This window comes from Protopterus annectens, chromosome 15.part0 (assembly GCF_019279795.1).
Source record: "Protopterus annectens isolate FY-2018-M chromosome 15.part0, PAN1.0, whole genome shotgun sequence".
Taxonomy (NCBI): domain Eukaryota; kingdom Metazoa; phylum Chordata; order Ceratodontiformes; family Protopteridae; genus Protopterus; species Protopterus annectens.
In genome coordinates this window covers 145,477,898-145,495,545 of record NC_056749.1, presented here as the reverse complement: position 1 = coordinate 145,495,545, position 17,648 = coordinate 145,477,898, and the positions used below count along the sequence as shown (strand labels likewise).

Genomic DNA, 17,648 nt, shown 5'->3' with positions numbered 1-17,648 from the left:
TTTTGGTTGGTTGCTGTCAACTAGTTGTACTTGCTGATTTGGGATTTTGTTCTTTATATATATATATAAAAAAAAATAAATATAAATATATATATATATATATATATATATATATATATATATATATATATATATATATATATATATATATATATATATATATATATATGTCTATATGTCTATATGTCTATATATGTGCATGTGTGTATGTATATATGCGTATATACATATATATATATGCACACACACACAGAGAAATGTACATGTGTAAATAAATATATATTTAATCTTGATTTAAATGTGTGTCTTGATTACTTTTAATTATTTATTTTATTTTGGGGGGAGGGGGGTAGTAACGTTAGTTTTATTAGAGCCTGTTTATCCACAAATGCACAGAATAATATATGCCAGTCAGATATTATATCATCAAGTAATCTGCTAACATTTATGGTCCTTCATTTATAGCGGCCTTGGTGATATAGTAACATGAACAGTAATTATAGGGTGATTAATCCAGTTTCAGGTTAACCAAAAAAGGTCTTACATCCAAGCAATGTGAAATACAAAAATGTAATGCCTAGCATTATTAAATGATTGCAATCCCCAGTGATCTACCAGAAAATGAAACATTTTCCAAGGAATAAGGCAAAATTTGGGTCAAAATTGGTGACCATCTGCAAAATCAAGAACAGCTGAGAGGTATGATGTAACATATTCAAATTTAAAACAGAAACATTTTAAATACACAGACTATTGCAAGGGCCTGTGTGGACTGGTTAACATTACAGAAAATTAATAAAAGCATCCTTTTAAAAAGAAAGTGTATGCTTTTTTTCTTGTCAAGCAAATTGAAAGTAGTACTGGAAACTTTACATAATACATGGATATAGGCACTGCACTGGAAGTTAGTTGATAACTGCTTTTTTGTTATTGTTGTCATGAACTGCATTTCAAGTATGAGGAGGAGTATGTGGTTTCTCCTCCTTTTCCAGTGTTTCGCTTTTCTTCAGCTTTGGAGTGCCTTTAAGCATTTTCATCTTTTAGTATTTATATGTATGCTTTACTCAATAAAGATTAAAAAAGCCTTTATTTAGCTGTTCACAGTCGATTCAAAATGGCCTTGCTGAAAGAATGTTTTCTCGCCCTACAGTTTTCACTAAGGTTGCTATAATAAGGAAGTCCCACACACACACATATATATATATATATATTTTTTTTGATAGAATGACATTCATATTTATTAGTGTTGTCCCTAAATATTAAAAAATAGTGGATTCTCATTAACATTAATATATCTATCTTATAGCCTGATTTAGATTTTGATTTGTTAAAATCATGTATTATAATTAAACTTAGGATCAGATAGTTTTTCAAATTTTATTACTTTGTCAGTTCAAACTATAACTTAATTTTAAAGTTAATTACATCATTTTTTGGAATGATATGCTCATGTCTAATAAAACCATTAACAATTTAATCATGTCTGATAAAGTTCAGAAAATGTTCAAAAGCTAAGCCAATGAAATAGGTGAAATAAAGCAATTGTGTTTGTTCTTTTTATTACACTGATAATGAAACAAAAATTCAAATTTTAACATATGGAAATTAATGAAATCTTCATAGTGTTTATAAAGTCTAAATGTTTTTAGTATACTGAATAATTATTTCTACTCAAGAGTCTCAAATGCTTTTACTATGTACAGATGCTAAGTGATAAAGCAATCCTATTAGTGGCTATACAGGCAAAGTTACTATTCATTTAATGTTGTCATGTGTACATCTTCTAAATACACATTCTATTTGAATTTCATCAATAAAGGATGATAATATTGGTTGTGATATATCTGTTATAAATAACAAACACAATATGCGGTTGCAAAAGATATAGCACTATAAGATGCGAGTAGACAGCAGCTGCAGTCATTCCCCTTCATAATGCATGACCTTCCACAGACTCAGGCAGTTACAGACCCATAAGTCTAAGCAGCCTCAGATACAAAGCAAAGGAAAGACTTATCAGGGAATTAATCAGTCAGGACATAGGGAACATCTAGACTTTAGAAGCATCTCATGGCAGATTAGTCATGGGAAGTTCATGCTTATTTAACCTGGTGGATTTTTTTTTAAATGGTCACCAAAGCAGTGAATGAAGACAAAATGGTACTCACTACGTACATCGACCCTGCCAAAGCTTTTGACACAATTCCCCAGTTAGGTATAATAGAAAAGCTAAATAAACTGGGAATAAACCTCTGTCATACAATGAATTTCCATTTGGTTCGAAGACAGGGCACAGCTAATTTAAATAGGGGGAGTTACCTCCACAAAGAGACCAATCACCAGTGGAGTTACCCAGGGCTCTATGCTGGGACCTCTCCCATTTGACATGTACTTTTCTGAAGTAAAAGCCAATAGCAAAGGGCTCTGGCTGACTAAGCAGATGACTGAAAGCTAGGAGCAGTCACTGAATCCCCAAATGACTTAGTTATCCTTCAGTATGCATTGTATCAAATGAATAACTGGTGGCAAAATCATGGACTGAAACTAAATGCCAAAAAAATGCATTATTGTATCCTTTAAGAAGTCACATAACCCCCCCCCCAAAAAAAAAAAAACTGCCACACTGACAATACGCCCCCTAAAAGATGACCCAGTTGTTCAAGATTTGGGAAAGTCCTTCTATGCTGCACAGCTTAAAACAAAGTTATTGTGTCTAGATCTAAGGATTTAATTGCTCCCTTTTACTCAGATCTCGTTAGGCCAGTCATTATAAGTTTGATGCCCACTTTCACATGCATCTCTCCAGACAAATGCAATAACTGGAGCACCTGCAGAGATTCCTTAGTAAAAGGACAGAAGGCCTAAACAACATGTCCTATATGGATTGACTCAACAACTGGAGCACCCGCAGAGAGTCCTTAGTAAAAGGACAGAAGGCCTAAACAACATGTCCTATATGGACTGACTCAATAACTGGAGCATCCGCAGAGAGTCCTTAGTAAAAGGACAGAAGGCCTAAACAACATGTCCTATATGGACTGACTCAAACCCAGTTACTATATTCAGTATCCAAAAAAATGCTAAGAGCTGACCTGTCTGGCATACAAGACATCCTCCAACACATTACTGATGGAGTTACTGTACATCAGCAAGTCAAATTACATCATAATTACTTGGTGTAGGGATCTAAACCTCTTTTTCAACATCAACAGAATGGTTTGGAGGGACAGATATATCTCAAAGACAATACTGCTGCTGTGGAACAGGCTCCCCTCATCCACATAAACCAAAGGTCATCCCTGTCCATATTCAACAGCAACTTAGATCTGTACATGAGAAACAGAACATTTAACCCAGGACTGTCACGTTTACAAGTGAAGGACAGTGGCAGCTCCTAAATGCTTAATCTAAAGAATGGGTCCCCTCAAATTATTTATGGTATGATCCAAAAAAACCAAAACCATGGACTGCTTCTCAAATTCGAACAAATCCTTTATTGGAAAACCACAAAGTTAAGCTCGTTCATCAGGTTTTGTTTTTTTTGGATTGTGTTGTTATCTATGGTATGATCCCAGTTATTCTTGGTAATATATAATTATTGACCAAGGAATGGCCAAGGCCAGTCGATAAATAAATGGGATAGGTTATTTTAAACAGAAAAAGGCAAATTTAATATGCTTAAAATGGCCCACATGGGCAGCTGGTTTAGTACTTACCTATGAATTCTTAAATCTGGGTCTTCTTCCTGCTTTAATATAGGGCTAATTAGTGTATATCCCCATACTAAAGGTGTGGCATCATATTTTCTCCCATATAAAGTAATGCTTATTAAACTAAATGTATATATATTTTTATTTACTCTATGTTGACTGGGTTAGTCCCACTAAGCTTTTATTGTCTTTTCAGGAGAGGCTTAGAAGTGATCATACTGTATAGTGGAGTTAAAGGGGTTTTTTTTGTACTAAATGAATAAAAGTGTTAGTAAAGCAACCCCTACTCTTTTTTTTTTTTTTAATAAGTATAATTGGACCTTTTCTATCAAACAGAGCTAACACTAACTGAGGCAGTTGTAACCTCAGTTTACAATTTAATCCAGAGCATAGCACAAGCAGGATTGCCGCATCCTGTTTATGCTGTACTGCACTGTCAGGACTGGGGGATTCATCCAAGTATTTGGTGTAGAAATAGAACCCACAGCCTTCCGATCTTCCAGCATCAAAGGCAAGTGAGCTACTTGTAGAGTCACTGACATTGCCAAGGGTTTTCAAATTTACAAATCTGAGGTAACTCCATCAGTGCTTTTTTTAATCTGGATCTAGAACTTTCCACATTTTATTGAATTATCTTATATTTATATGTTACTTCTGCACTGGAAATAAATGTTTACATATAGACATGTTTTGAATTTATCTCATAGTAATGTATTGCATACTTTGTCATTTTCATTAAATTAGAAATTTCAGTGTATTTACTGGACAGGTGTTTTAAATATTTGTACACTTTCAAGTACAAAGGAATTCTGTTAAAAACTGAAAGATTTTTAGGAAGCCGCGGTGGTGCAGTGGTAGCGTTGTTGCCTCACAGCAAGAGGTTCTCCCATTCGATTCCCAGCTGGAGCACCTTCTGTGTGGAGTCTGCATGTCCTCTCCGTGGTCGAGTGGCATTCGAAAGACATGCATAGAATGGGTGGCCTTTGCTGAAGGTTAGGCATCGAGCTGGCAGCTCGGCACCCATAAAAAAATCTACTACCAATCATTAGCGGACCGGAGTTCCGCTGTGGCGACCTCTAACTGGAAAAAGCCAAAAGAAGAACAAAAAAAAAAAATTGTCAAATGAAAAAAGTGTAACTGTTGACAGACATAGGCATAGAATTTTTTAACTGAATCTATTTTTCTGATAAGTCATTAGATATATAAACGTCAATGCTTATATGTTTACCAAAGACATAACAATAACGGGGGATATCAATGAGGCAGGTGCTACATACTCACTAATATATTGTAAATCTAACATATCGACCCAGTATATCTTGATACTTCAGCACTAGTTATATACCTTGATTCTTACTTGCACTGGTCTCCTCCTTGTTTTAAGTACAGTTAAAGCCACTTGGTAATATTAAGCTTCCTTTCAATTTTCCAACAATGTACACAAATATTTCCTCACAAATTTAGCTCCAATGCCTGCTAATCAATTAAAGTTGCATACAGGAATAAATTAATTTTGAACTTGTTTTACTATCACCACAAAAAATCTTTTGTTCTCATGAGATGTGAAAATTGTTTTACATATAACATCATTGTCATTCTATACAGTATAAGTACCTGTATTTTTTTCCTTTAAAAGCAGCAGTTACTCTTATTGTATACTTTTACATTAGAATATAATGTGTTTATTGTAAAATACCACCTCTGGTTTATTTAGAAGTTGAAGTCCCATTACAACTTATATTTAATTCATTACTATCTAATATTAAGAGTGAGAATCTAGTCATTCAGGTTTTGCCAACTTATCAGTTTATTTGCTTACTTTGCAATGAATACAACATACCAATATTAATGATGACATCCTTTTAGAAGATGCACACACTGAAATGTAGTTTAAATTATATATATTTCATTAGACATTTTTTTTTAAAGATGGTGATTTAGGTAATGCTACTGTTATGAAAAAACACCTTACCATCCTTCACCAGACAAACACAAAATTCAAATTTAAGCCGAAAGTTACAGATAAAATACTCATGAAACATGATGAATCTGTAGAAACCTTAAAATGGTTTGTTAAGCTCTTTCATTTTCTGTAATCAGCTAATTCCCTCCTTAACCTTAATATCTTTATAAACACCATCAGCTGGCAGCAGTAGTAGTCAGGCAAATGCATGGTATATGGCTCTGCAGGTAAAGAGGCAGCACCTAGTCCAGAATTAAGGACCAGGACATTCATATTAGTGTTTTTTTTTGGGGGGGGGTTGTTTTAAATAAAATAAGAAACAGTATAATTGATGCAGGCAGTACTAAATGTAGGATATGTTGTGTGGTGCATGGTCTACTGTCACCCCATTCATCAGACTTTCCCTCTTATCTTTAATTTTTTTAACAGTACAGTTAATCACATTCCTATTTATAAAAACTCTGCCTGACTATTTACTGAGATCTGTTCAGTGATTTCAAATGGCATCATGTAAGGAATATTAACATTTTTTTACTGGGTTGCAGAATATAATATTCTTAAGCACTCTAGTTAAGTATGCAGGTACTGATTCTGCTGAAATGGTGATTTATTAGAACGTGTTATTTTAATAGCTAATTGATTGTAATTCATAGAATTTTGTGAAATCTAATCTCTAAACTTGGATTTACCATTACCACATACCTTGCACAGGAATGGAAAATATATCACATACCTGTTTTTCTTATGCAACATTTCTTCAATTTTACCTATGCCATATTAGAAATTATTTACTGCTCTTTATTAAGGCACTGCACATCAGATTAATTCATTATGTTATATGCACCAACTTGTGTCATCAGAAATATCAATCGTGAGTGGCATGGCCAAGATGCCAAGGAGTTAACTGCACTTTCTTGATGCTCTGCCTGAAATGGATTTTTTCTAACAGGATTTTTCTATTTTAACTCAACAAACATTGAAGAATTTTTCCACAATTACTTATCTTGATATTGTGAACAACTTTATCAGAAGAAATCTTAATTTGTTTAATTATGTGCCAACATATTACCTGTCAGAAGTTCTGTCATCAATTACAGACTGAAACAGTTATGAGTCACTCGAAGACATCTCTACAAGACAGCACTATGAAAAAGGAACTGCAAACAATAATCACCAGCATCCAAGACCTTTCTATAAAGATGGATAATTTTGAGAAGATTATGGAAAATTTAAAGAAGAAAGCAAAAAAAAATTGATGACTTAAAGGAAATTACTACTACTCACTCTGACCAAATAACAGATATAGAAGAATCAGTAAGTGAAATAGATGGCAGGCAAATGAAAATGACAACCAGATAAACTTTTTACTAAAACAAAATAACCAGTTACTAGAAAAGGTGGAAGACCTAGAGTGTAGGTCCAGAAGAAACAACATTAGGATCTATGGAGTTCCAGAGAAAATGGAAGGAAATAATATGATCCTCTTCCTAAATGATTGGCTTCCAAAAATACTAAACCTCTCTGAAGCTTTATCTTTCAGAACCGAGAGAGCCTACAGGTCCCTGTCATATACATCTGCATCAAATAATTCAACAGCTGTGAGATCCATCATTGTAAAATTCCTATCTACACAAGACAAAGACTTAATACTAAGAGCTGCATGGTCAGGAAATCCAGTCCAAGTCGATAGGAAAAATATAAGATTTGACAAATGATTACACTTCCACTGTGATCACAAAGAGAAAAGCATGTGTCCCACTTATTAAAGACTTAAAAAAGCCAACATTAAAGCCCAGATAATGTTTCCAGACAGAATCAAAATTACCCTCTCGGATGGTCAAAAAATATTCAGTTCTCTTGAAGAAGCATCAGCCTTCATGAGGAAAAGCAACTTACTTGAGAAAGTAGAAGAAATGGACCTTTCTTTGCCCAGTCTAAAAAGACAAGCTGCTAATGGTAAAATAACTACAGCTGACAAATCTAGTAAGAAGCTTAATCATATAAAAACCATCACTCTCAAAACTAATTAACAAACAATACATCTGGAAACACAGGATACAAATGGAATCATAAGGTTCAAACATTCTACTTATTTAGTAAATATATATATATATATATATATATATATACTTAAGCCTGCTTTCTTACCTTTTTCTATTTCTCAATACTGCTCTCTTTTTTCATTCTTTTCATTTTATTTTTCATAATAATATATACAGCTGCAAAGTACTTCAATAATAAAAACAAACTTGTTTAAATATTTACTTAAAAATAAGCTGCAGTAATATAAACACCTTACAGCAAACATTTATTATGCAGGCTATGCATTACATCAATAGTAACATAATATTGCTACCCAGCACTTATTAATTTTTTTCTCCTCTCTTTCTTATCCATTCACACTATTCTATTAATCTCACAGACACAGTCAGCAAATGACAATAGCCTTCAAACAGCAGCTTCACACAGTATGCAAATGATTCACACTACTTCCATTTAAACTTATTACAATTAACACACTATACCCATCATATAAAGTTATAATAAGATTTCTACATAAAGTATACATCTGCTGTGACCATACAAACATTCTGACTTTTGGCTCTATAAATTAATATGAGATAGCAGAAAGTTTCTATTTAATATGTAAATAGTTCTAATTTTATATTTAAAAAAGTATATTAAAGCTGAGGGAAGTGGAAGGGGAAAGAGGGCTTTACAATGTACAGATTTACTGTTCAAAAAGAAGTATTTTAAGCATTTTACTGTATGATTTACTTAACTCTCTCTCCTTGTTTTTTTTTTTTGCTATGCATGAGAGCCATACAACATTCTTGAGCATAATCTACTTGTTTAAATTACCTTTGTGCTGTATTTTGCCGCCGAAAAATCAAAAAGCTTCAAAAGAACTCTTCCTCAAGCCTAGAACACTTCCTGCTTGTTTGTAAACTAATTACATCACTGTAACAGCACGAATAGACAAGCAGCATGACCTCTGACCTCTCAGCATGCTCAGGTGATATCTGAGGAGAATAAGGAAGTTAATGCCACAGAACTGCTGAGAACAAAAGGACTGTTAAGAAATGAAAGGATTTGCTTTAAGTAAGTGCTAAATGCTGCACATTGTTATAGAAACTTTTTTTTAATGGTAAATGATATTCTGACTTTGTTAAAATGCATATTCCGTGTTTTAAATACTTGTAACAATGCAGATATTTAAGCAAGCTTTTAACTGAAGTTCACAGATAGGTTTGCAGAAAGACTTCTGTGTGTTCAATTAATGAAAAAATTAGCATACAGAAATATTTTTTTATTTGTCTGCTTTTCTCCTTTTCTGTTTATGATAATTACTGTGCTTTCATCAGTTTAACTGACTTATTTATATCCCCAGTTTGATGAAAGTAAGATATGGATGCTTTTAAAAGACCAAGGTTCTTATTTAACTACAATCTGTCACAAAGTACCAGCTCTCATAAATTTACAGAGAGAGTTACTTACCAGTTTCTAGATACCTGTTTTGTTATCTAGCTTTAATAACTAACCTTTATGAACATAACTTATTCTAAGATACATATACACAGGTCAGTAATCATGAACTTTGGTATACATTTGTAGTTTATATGCATTGTTCTATCTAGGTATACATAGGTATAGCTCTATATGACTAACACACAACCACCCTTATAATATGTACCTAGATATGTGAACTCTTTCCATTTTGTTGTGATCACCCTTGCACATGTATCGAGACATTTCTATTGCTGACAGCAATTTTGCAACCTGTTACATTATGCTTGCATAACAGTATACAGGGGTCTGAGGTATTCAAACCTACTTTGTCTGTGTATCTATAGCATTTGCTGTTCAACTGTTGCACATTAATGATATTAGTCATATTACTGTGTTGTCTGTGGCATTTATACATGTGCATGTTTATAGTTGTCCCTAGCACAATATGTACAGAAGTCAGATATTAGTCATGTCTTCATTTGTTATTGCCAGGACTTGCAATACCTGTTCTTATTCATTTACAGAGAGAGTTACTTACTAGTTTTTGGATAGCTACTGTGCTCTCTAAATACTTAAAATTGTTGATAGTGCCATGTTTTTTATTAACTCTATCTGGAAAACTTTTTAGACTCGTAGCTAAACATAAGCTACCTAAAGGCATTACTATTTTCCTACTCCGGTAACAATAAACTAGGTCTTTTGTTTTAAAATTACTCTCCGATTTGGTTGTACAAAGATAATTACTTCTAATATACATAATTATCACAAATAATGTATTAACTTTAATTTCACACACTTTGATATTTCACTACTATAATCAGTAACAATTCTAAGGAGTAGCCTTTTATTTATCTCACTTCGTATTACATTCTATACAGTTATTGTAATGGCAGATTACTGTTCTTAGGATGGACGAAGGTGGTTTTGAGGAACTTCTCCTTAAACCAGGAATTAAATATTCCATGTTTAGACTTGTAAATAGTTTTAAATGTTTTACAGTTATACTCAGTGTTCACGTTATGTTAACATAATCTTTACTATCTAATACAATCTATAGGAATGTTTTCATATAAATGTTTGTCCTTAAATGTAAATGGACTCAACAATCCTATAAATAGAGAAAGCTTAACCAAATATTTGAAAACTAAGAAAGTAGATATTGCATGCTTGCAAGAAACTCATATAATAGAAGAAAATTTGAATAGGATGCCTTTTAATGGCTACTCTATACTTGCAGAATCTCATTTTCAGACCAAAAGAAGAGGCACCATGATATTGTGGAGGAAAACGCTACCAGTACCTAAAATAATTGATACACATTCAGACAAAAATGTCATGTTCTGCTTAATTATTCTATAAATAAATAAAAAACTAATCACATTAGCCAATACTTACTGGATACCCGGTGTCGGTGCTGCAACAGCGAATAAATATCTTGACTTACTTGCAATCAAATCTAAGGGAGAAATAATATATGCAGGTGATTTTAACTGTAGAAGTGACACTACTAAATGTGATAAGTTTAAGATATCTGCACCTGCTAAAAGATTGAACAACTTCATCAATAATTCAAATATAAGAGATATTTATGAAAAAATAGAACCCAAATCCCTAAAATACACACATTACTTATACAGATTCAGTACACAAACTACCATTGTTAAGCTACTGGTTACAGATTATTTATTCTCAAAAATTCAGGAAGTTTTCATTAGCTCCTGTCCAATGTCCGACCACAACGCTATTTTCTTTAAAATCCACATGAAATCTAGTCATGTAGTATATTGGCAAAGAATACCAGCATACATTGTTAAGATAACCGGGTTTAAGGAATTGTTACTGAAAGAAATCAAAATATTTCTAGACATAAATGACAGTGATAGTACTTCTAAAGTTATTGTCTGGGATACACTGAAATCTTACATTTTTGGTAAAATCAAAACCTGGTACCTAAACAAACGAAAGGAATGGGATAGTACGCTATCGAGAATACAATCAAAAATTGATGAACTAAAAAGAAATCTAAATAATAAAGACAAACACAAATACAGAACTGAAACAATTAAACTTTGATTACATGGAAATTCTTAATCACAAAGTGGCAATAAATTTAGAAAGAATCAAATTACAGTCTTACTCTGTTAACCCAAAAAACATGCATAGATTAGCTGTGAAATCAAAAAACTTAACCAATGTTAAACATATAAGGGAGATTGTTGATGAAACTAAAACTAAAACTAAAATTGTAACAGATTTAGAAGATATTCTTGAGACTTTCAGAAAACATCACAAAATAATAAATAACACAAATCCAAATATTAATAACAACATCCCAAAAGATAACTTCTTAAATGAGAACATAGGCAAAAAACTATCAATAGAATAGAATACCAAACTTCTCAAACCAATAACATTAAGTGAACTAAAAGAGAGGATTCAAAGCCTTAAGAACAATAAAGCCCCAGGATTAGATGGCTTAATAGGAGACATTTATAAAGTACTCACAGACAAGACATTAAAGATACTTTTACAAGCTTTTGATGAATTCAGAAAAAAGACAAGCTCATTCCCTATATGGAAATATGCAATGATTTCCCCTATCCTAAAAGAGGACAAATACTCTCAAATTGTAAATTTGTATTGTCCCATTTCACTATTAAATGTGGACTATAACATTTTATCATCAATATTACCTAACAGAGTAAATCAACTGATGCCTAACATAATAGGTGATGATCAAACAGGCTTCATCCTAAATAGAAGAGTACAAGACAATGTTATCAGGCTCATTTCCTTAGTAGATCATGCTAAGAGGGAAAAAAAGAATGTTCAATTATTAGCCTAGACTTAAACAAGAATTTTGAATCTATAAATTGGTCCTATTTATTTAAACTATTAGAAGTAAAGAACTTCTCCCCTGACTTTATTGATGTAATTAACAGATTATATGTTAACTCAATATCATGCATCAAAATTGGTGCTTTTTTGTCAGGTCCGCTCAACATCCTAAAAGGCACTAAACAAGGCTGCCACTCTTTATTATTTGCCCTATCAGTAGAATGTCTAGCTAACTTCATAAGAGCAAATTCTAATATAAGGTTATTTTCTGTTAGTCCAAGCTGTTGTTGTTGTTGTCTTTTGGCTTTTCCCGGTTAGGGGTTGCCACAGCGGACAATACCTCCTGTCCACTAATGATTGGCAGTAGATTTTCACGAACGCCAAGGTGCCAGCTCGACGTTCAACCTTCAATGAAGGCACGCCCATTTACACGTCTTTTGAAAGCCTACCCAACCACAGGGAGGACATGCAGACTCCACACAGAAGGCTTTCCCCGCACTCCAGCCGAGAATCGAACGGGAGAACCTCTTGCTGTGAGGCAACAATGCTACAACTTTTTGCAGATTATGTCATGCTAACAATTGGAATATAGATTCCTCTATAGATCATATAACAAAATAAGTTTTTGAAGAGGTTTCAGGCCTAAGCTTTAATCACACCAAAACAGAAACATTATTGATAAATAAAAAAAGTAAACACTTTACTAAGAAAACACAACTGTTTTAACTGGGCAAATGACACCATCAAGTACTTAGGAATATACATAAAGCCAAACTGGAATAATACTTTAAAAACAAATTACAAATACCTATTATCCACAGTTAAGGATTTTTTAAATAGATGGAATAAAATGTATTTCACGATAGAAGAAAGACAGTCATTAATAAAAATGATCATATTACCCAAAATGTTGTTCTACTTCCAAACTTTAATTGCCTCCCCATCCAAAAAGTTAATGAAGCAACTAAATTCTATGTTAATAAATTTCCTATGGTTTCCTCAAAAGCCAAGAATCAGCTATGCTTGGCACTACAGAAGCTGGAAAGATGGGGGAATAGCATTCCCAAATTTAGAACTTTATGCGGAATCGACCATACTTAATGTGATGAGCCAATGGTTAAACTCCAAATATAGTTCTAATTGGAAAAATCTTCATGTAAGTATCTTAGCTGACATAAACACAAATATTGACAATAATATGTTCTCAGAAAATAAAAATATCTTCCTTGTTGTCAAAGAACTTTTGTACAATACGAATAAGAATAAAAAAAATCTCTTTTCACTAATTATATATTAGATAATTTTAAAAAGATAAACAAAAATCATACGACAAAAAGGTTAATATTTTTAATATTTCCCATAGATTACATGAAGACATGTCTGGACTCTTTCAACGTATCTAAAATAAAAGTAATGGAAGAAAATGGTTTAGTTTTCTGGCACCAGTTTCTATGCAATAATAATATCCATGAACCATGTTCGCTTATGGCCAGGTATAACAAAGCACAACAACTGGCTGAACATACAAATATTTAGAGAATACATAGTTAATGAATTCAAAATATGTCATATCACCAGCACAACACCTTTACCTAAAATACTTCTCTTCTTTGTGAAATAAACACTTTGCCCATTAATAATATTCTATCATTGTCAAGTATATATATATATATATATATACATCTTTAAGAACCAATATGCAAATCAGAGAGGGCTCCTTATGGAATTTCACAGAGAGAATAAACAAATCCATTTTTTTCAGATAGTGATAAAGAATTAGTACTTAAATCAATTAGTAGCACAACGTCATCCCCTTCTTGAAAAATCTTCACTTGGAAATACATCCATAGGAGCTTTATTATCCCACATAAGATGGACTTGATATTAAAAAATAATCTTAATAAATGTTGGAGATGTGAGGAAATACTTTGTGCAGATTGGGAACACATTTCTTACATGTGAAATAGTAACTCCATTCTGGATAGAGTTCAGAAATTTCATAAAAGCATTGTGGTCGGGCAAGTTTGAAGTATCTAACTCATTACTACTGTTCAATGCACCAATACCAACACATATCCCCAAAATACAGGTGTACCTTCTTTGGTCTTTGCTTGCAATTGCAAGAAAAAGCATTACGTCAAATTGGAAGTATAAAAAAATCCTGTCATTTACAGATTTTTTACTATTCGCTAAACTTGTGTGTAATACAGAGTTGCAAACTATTTCAGAAAGAACTACTAAGGTAACACATAAGAAATTAACTTGGTTGAAGCTTGAAAAACTACTAGATAAAATGTAATCACAACAATGACATAACTGTTCCGTGTTATGATATTTTAGGACATATATTGTGCATATTTATATATCATATTTCTTGTATTTTATTTCATGAAAATCAATAAAAAATGTTAAAAAAAAAGAAATATCAATTGTTTGTGCAGTGCTGAGGGGAAAGTGGCAATAGTTGGTAGGATACTCAAGTAATAGTACAGTTGTGTAAAATTGTAATATAACAGTAAATGTTCTTCTCTTCACTGTTGCAGTATTCATAACCAAAGGGATCTCCTGGCAAGGATAGCCCAGCATTCAGCCTGTATATCAAAGTCTTTAGTTCAAGGTGGAAGGGCATAACCCTGATGTACAGATGCGCACACACACAGAACTGAAAAAACCCACAAGGAACAGAATGAGACAAGGAGAACATATGCATCCAGAAGGGAAAAAAGGAAGTAGAAAACTCCCCTGAGCCAGGATGGCAAGAAAAGTACAGAGGGGGTAAGAGGTAGGGTGAAAATACTGCAACAGTGAACAGATGGACATCTACTGTTATGGTAAGATTTTACACAACTGTACTATGTGCTTCCATATCACTCCTGCATTATTCTTCACCTAAGGAAGAGTACAAGAGTTACGAGCTGAAGAGGAAGTCTGGAAGGAGGAAGGCACAGAGGAGCCCTCAAAAGTCCAGCGTCTGCCCTGCCCTGGAAATAACATCCCACTTGTAACGCTTAGTGAAAGTATGAATAGTGGACCAAGTAGCTGGTATCCAGACCTGAAAAAAACACCAGAAGAGGCAACTGCCCTAGTAGAATGTGACTTTACTGAAAATATGTTTGAATGAAATGAATTACAGAATAAAATGCCTTAGAAATCCAGGAGGAGATGACTTGCTTAGAAAACAGACAAACCCAAAGTCCTGGGATGAAAGGACACAAAGCTGTTCATATTTACAAATATCTTTAGTTTTAACCAAATGATGTCTGAGCTTCTATGCAGTTCCAAGATGTGAAGAACCTTTTCAGTGTCAGACTGTGGAAAAGGAAAGAAGATTAATAGACTGATTATGGGACAACTTGACCATCTTGGGCATAAAAGGAGGATTAGTACAAAGAGACACCCTGTTTCTGTGTAACACTAAAAGAAGTAAAAGCCATAACAGCCTGAAGTTCAGATACTCTCTTGGCTGAAGTGAGAGCCAAAAGAACAGCCTTCCAAGTACAATGTTGTAAGGAAGCCAAGGAATCAGGTTCAAAAGGAGCCAGAGTCCATTTTTCAAGTACAAAACTGAGGTTGAAGGAAGGCAGAATCGGTTTCCTGGGGGGAGTTTGATATGAAGGATACCTTTAAGAAATTGCTTAACCTCAAATTTAGAGACCAAAGGAGGACTCAAGGGCAGATAAACAGAATTGACAAATGAGCTTTAACTGAAGGACATGCCAGCCCAGCATAGAACGGATCACAGAAATAAGAGACAACCTGAGGGACTTCCATAGACTGTCGACCCTGATGGCCAGAGAGAGGCACCAGACAGAAAACCATTTCCATCTAGACATATATGATTTCCTGGTAGTGGGTTTTCTGGCCTCCTACAGAAGCTGATGCACATCCTCAGAAAAGAGGTGCCTGAAAGGGATCAAAACCATATCACCTAAAGCAGCTCTTGAAGAGTGGACAAGTGAGAATGGGCCAAAAGGGAGTCAATAGCAAGACTATGAGAGGTCCAGCATGATCTTGTGCAAGACTCATGGTAACAGAGGAAAGGAAGGGAAGGTTTACAGAAACATCCCCTTTCAAGGAAAAGACAGGGCAGCCATTTTTCAAGCCAGAATATTTGAGACTCTTGAACAAAATATTGAAAGTTGTCTGTTCAGAGTGCAAGCAAAATGATCTCTGAGTAATACCCTGCTGATGGACAGTGTCCAAGAACACACATCTGTGAAACATCCATTTGTGAGCATGTGTGCTGGACCTGCTCAACTAGTCCTCCTCAAGATTGTGCTTCCAGGGAATGTAGACTGCCTGAAGAGTCACTTGATACTGGCTAGCTTGATCCTAGACCTTCAGATCTAGTCTGCAAAGAAGCTAGTACTGCATGCCCCCTTGTTTGTTGACATACCACATCACTGTGGCATTGTCTGTGAAAACTTTGAAGGCCCAATACGAAAGAGGGAGAGACAGAAGCAGTGCCCCCATCTCTTTTACACTGATGTGGTCTGACCTTCTGCTGAGGAAGCCAGAAGCCTTGAACCTTCAGGAGGAACCCCACCCCTGTCTGAGATATCTGTAAAGAGCTCCTCAGCTGGATTTGGATCATGAAAAGGAAGCCCAGGTTGAGTGAAAGTTGATGAATCGAATAGGAACAGGGGTGGCAATGTTAAAACCATACTAACTTGAGTGAAGCCTCCTGATATTGGAGCCTGGTGAGAGGGAGCATGGGAATGGTGAAAACCACGAATCTGAGAACTCTGAGAAATTCCCAGGCCATGACAGATGCCAGAAGAGGAAAGCATTAAAAATGCAGTTATGGAAAGAACCTTGGAGGCAGGCAAAGATGCCAGCATGGTAAGTGTCTGAAGTCTGTAGATGAGAAAAATATGATCCTGGGAAGACATCAGAACTGATTTCTGGAAGTTTATGATGAACCCCAAACTCTAAAAAGGCAGTAGTAAACCTGAGATCAAGAAGCAGAGGGCTGGGGGAGGGAGCTTGAATACGCAGATAGTCTAGATAAGGAAAGAACTGAATTCCTTGAATCCTGCAAAAAGCAATGACAAGAGCAAGGCATTTGGTGAATTCCCTTGGTACAGTAGAGAGGCCACTGGGCAAAGCAGAGAACTGAAAATGCAAGGGAGAGAGAGGATATATGGGGATGTGAAGGTATGGATCCTTGAGATCCAGAGATACCATAAAGGCCTGGGGTAGAAGAAGAGGAAATAGTGTCTGCAGAGATAACATCTGAAAGAAAGGAATCTTGAGAAAGGTGTTCAGGTAGGAAAGATCCAGACTTTGTCTCTATGTGCCCTCTTTTCGTGGGACCAAAAACTGTATGGAATAAAATCCCTTCCGTACCTGGGCAGGAGGCCATGAATGGTGCTCTGAGCCAAAAGATAAGGAAGTACATGATCTGGGAAATGAGAGATATGCTCCTGAAGAGGTAGAGGAAGGCCAAAAAATGGAGGAAGAAACTTCCAAACCATGAAATATTCCTGGTGGATAATAGACAGAACCCTAGAGTCTAAAGTTATTTCTAACAGGATGCACATGCCTAGATCCCTTCTTGCCCATAGGAGGAGGGTAAGACTGCCTATAAACAAAGGCAGATTTGGAGGGGTAATTCCTCTGAAATT

General features: G+C 34.6%; 1 long non-coding RNA gene across 1 annotated transcript in view; it reads right to left on the bottom strand.

Moving 5' to 3' along the window:
* Positions 1–17,648, bottom strand: part of LOC122790064 — a 606,730-nt gene that overhangs the window by 417,122 nt on the left and 171,960 nt on the right. Inside the window, exon 2 of the long non-coding RNA XR_006362913.1 lies at positions 10,579–10,639. This is a non-coding gene — a long non-coding RNA (uncharacterized LOC122790064). The remainder of the gene's footprint in view (positions 1–10,578; positions 10,640–17,648) is intronic.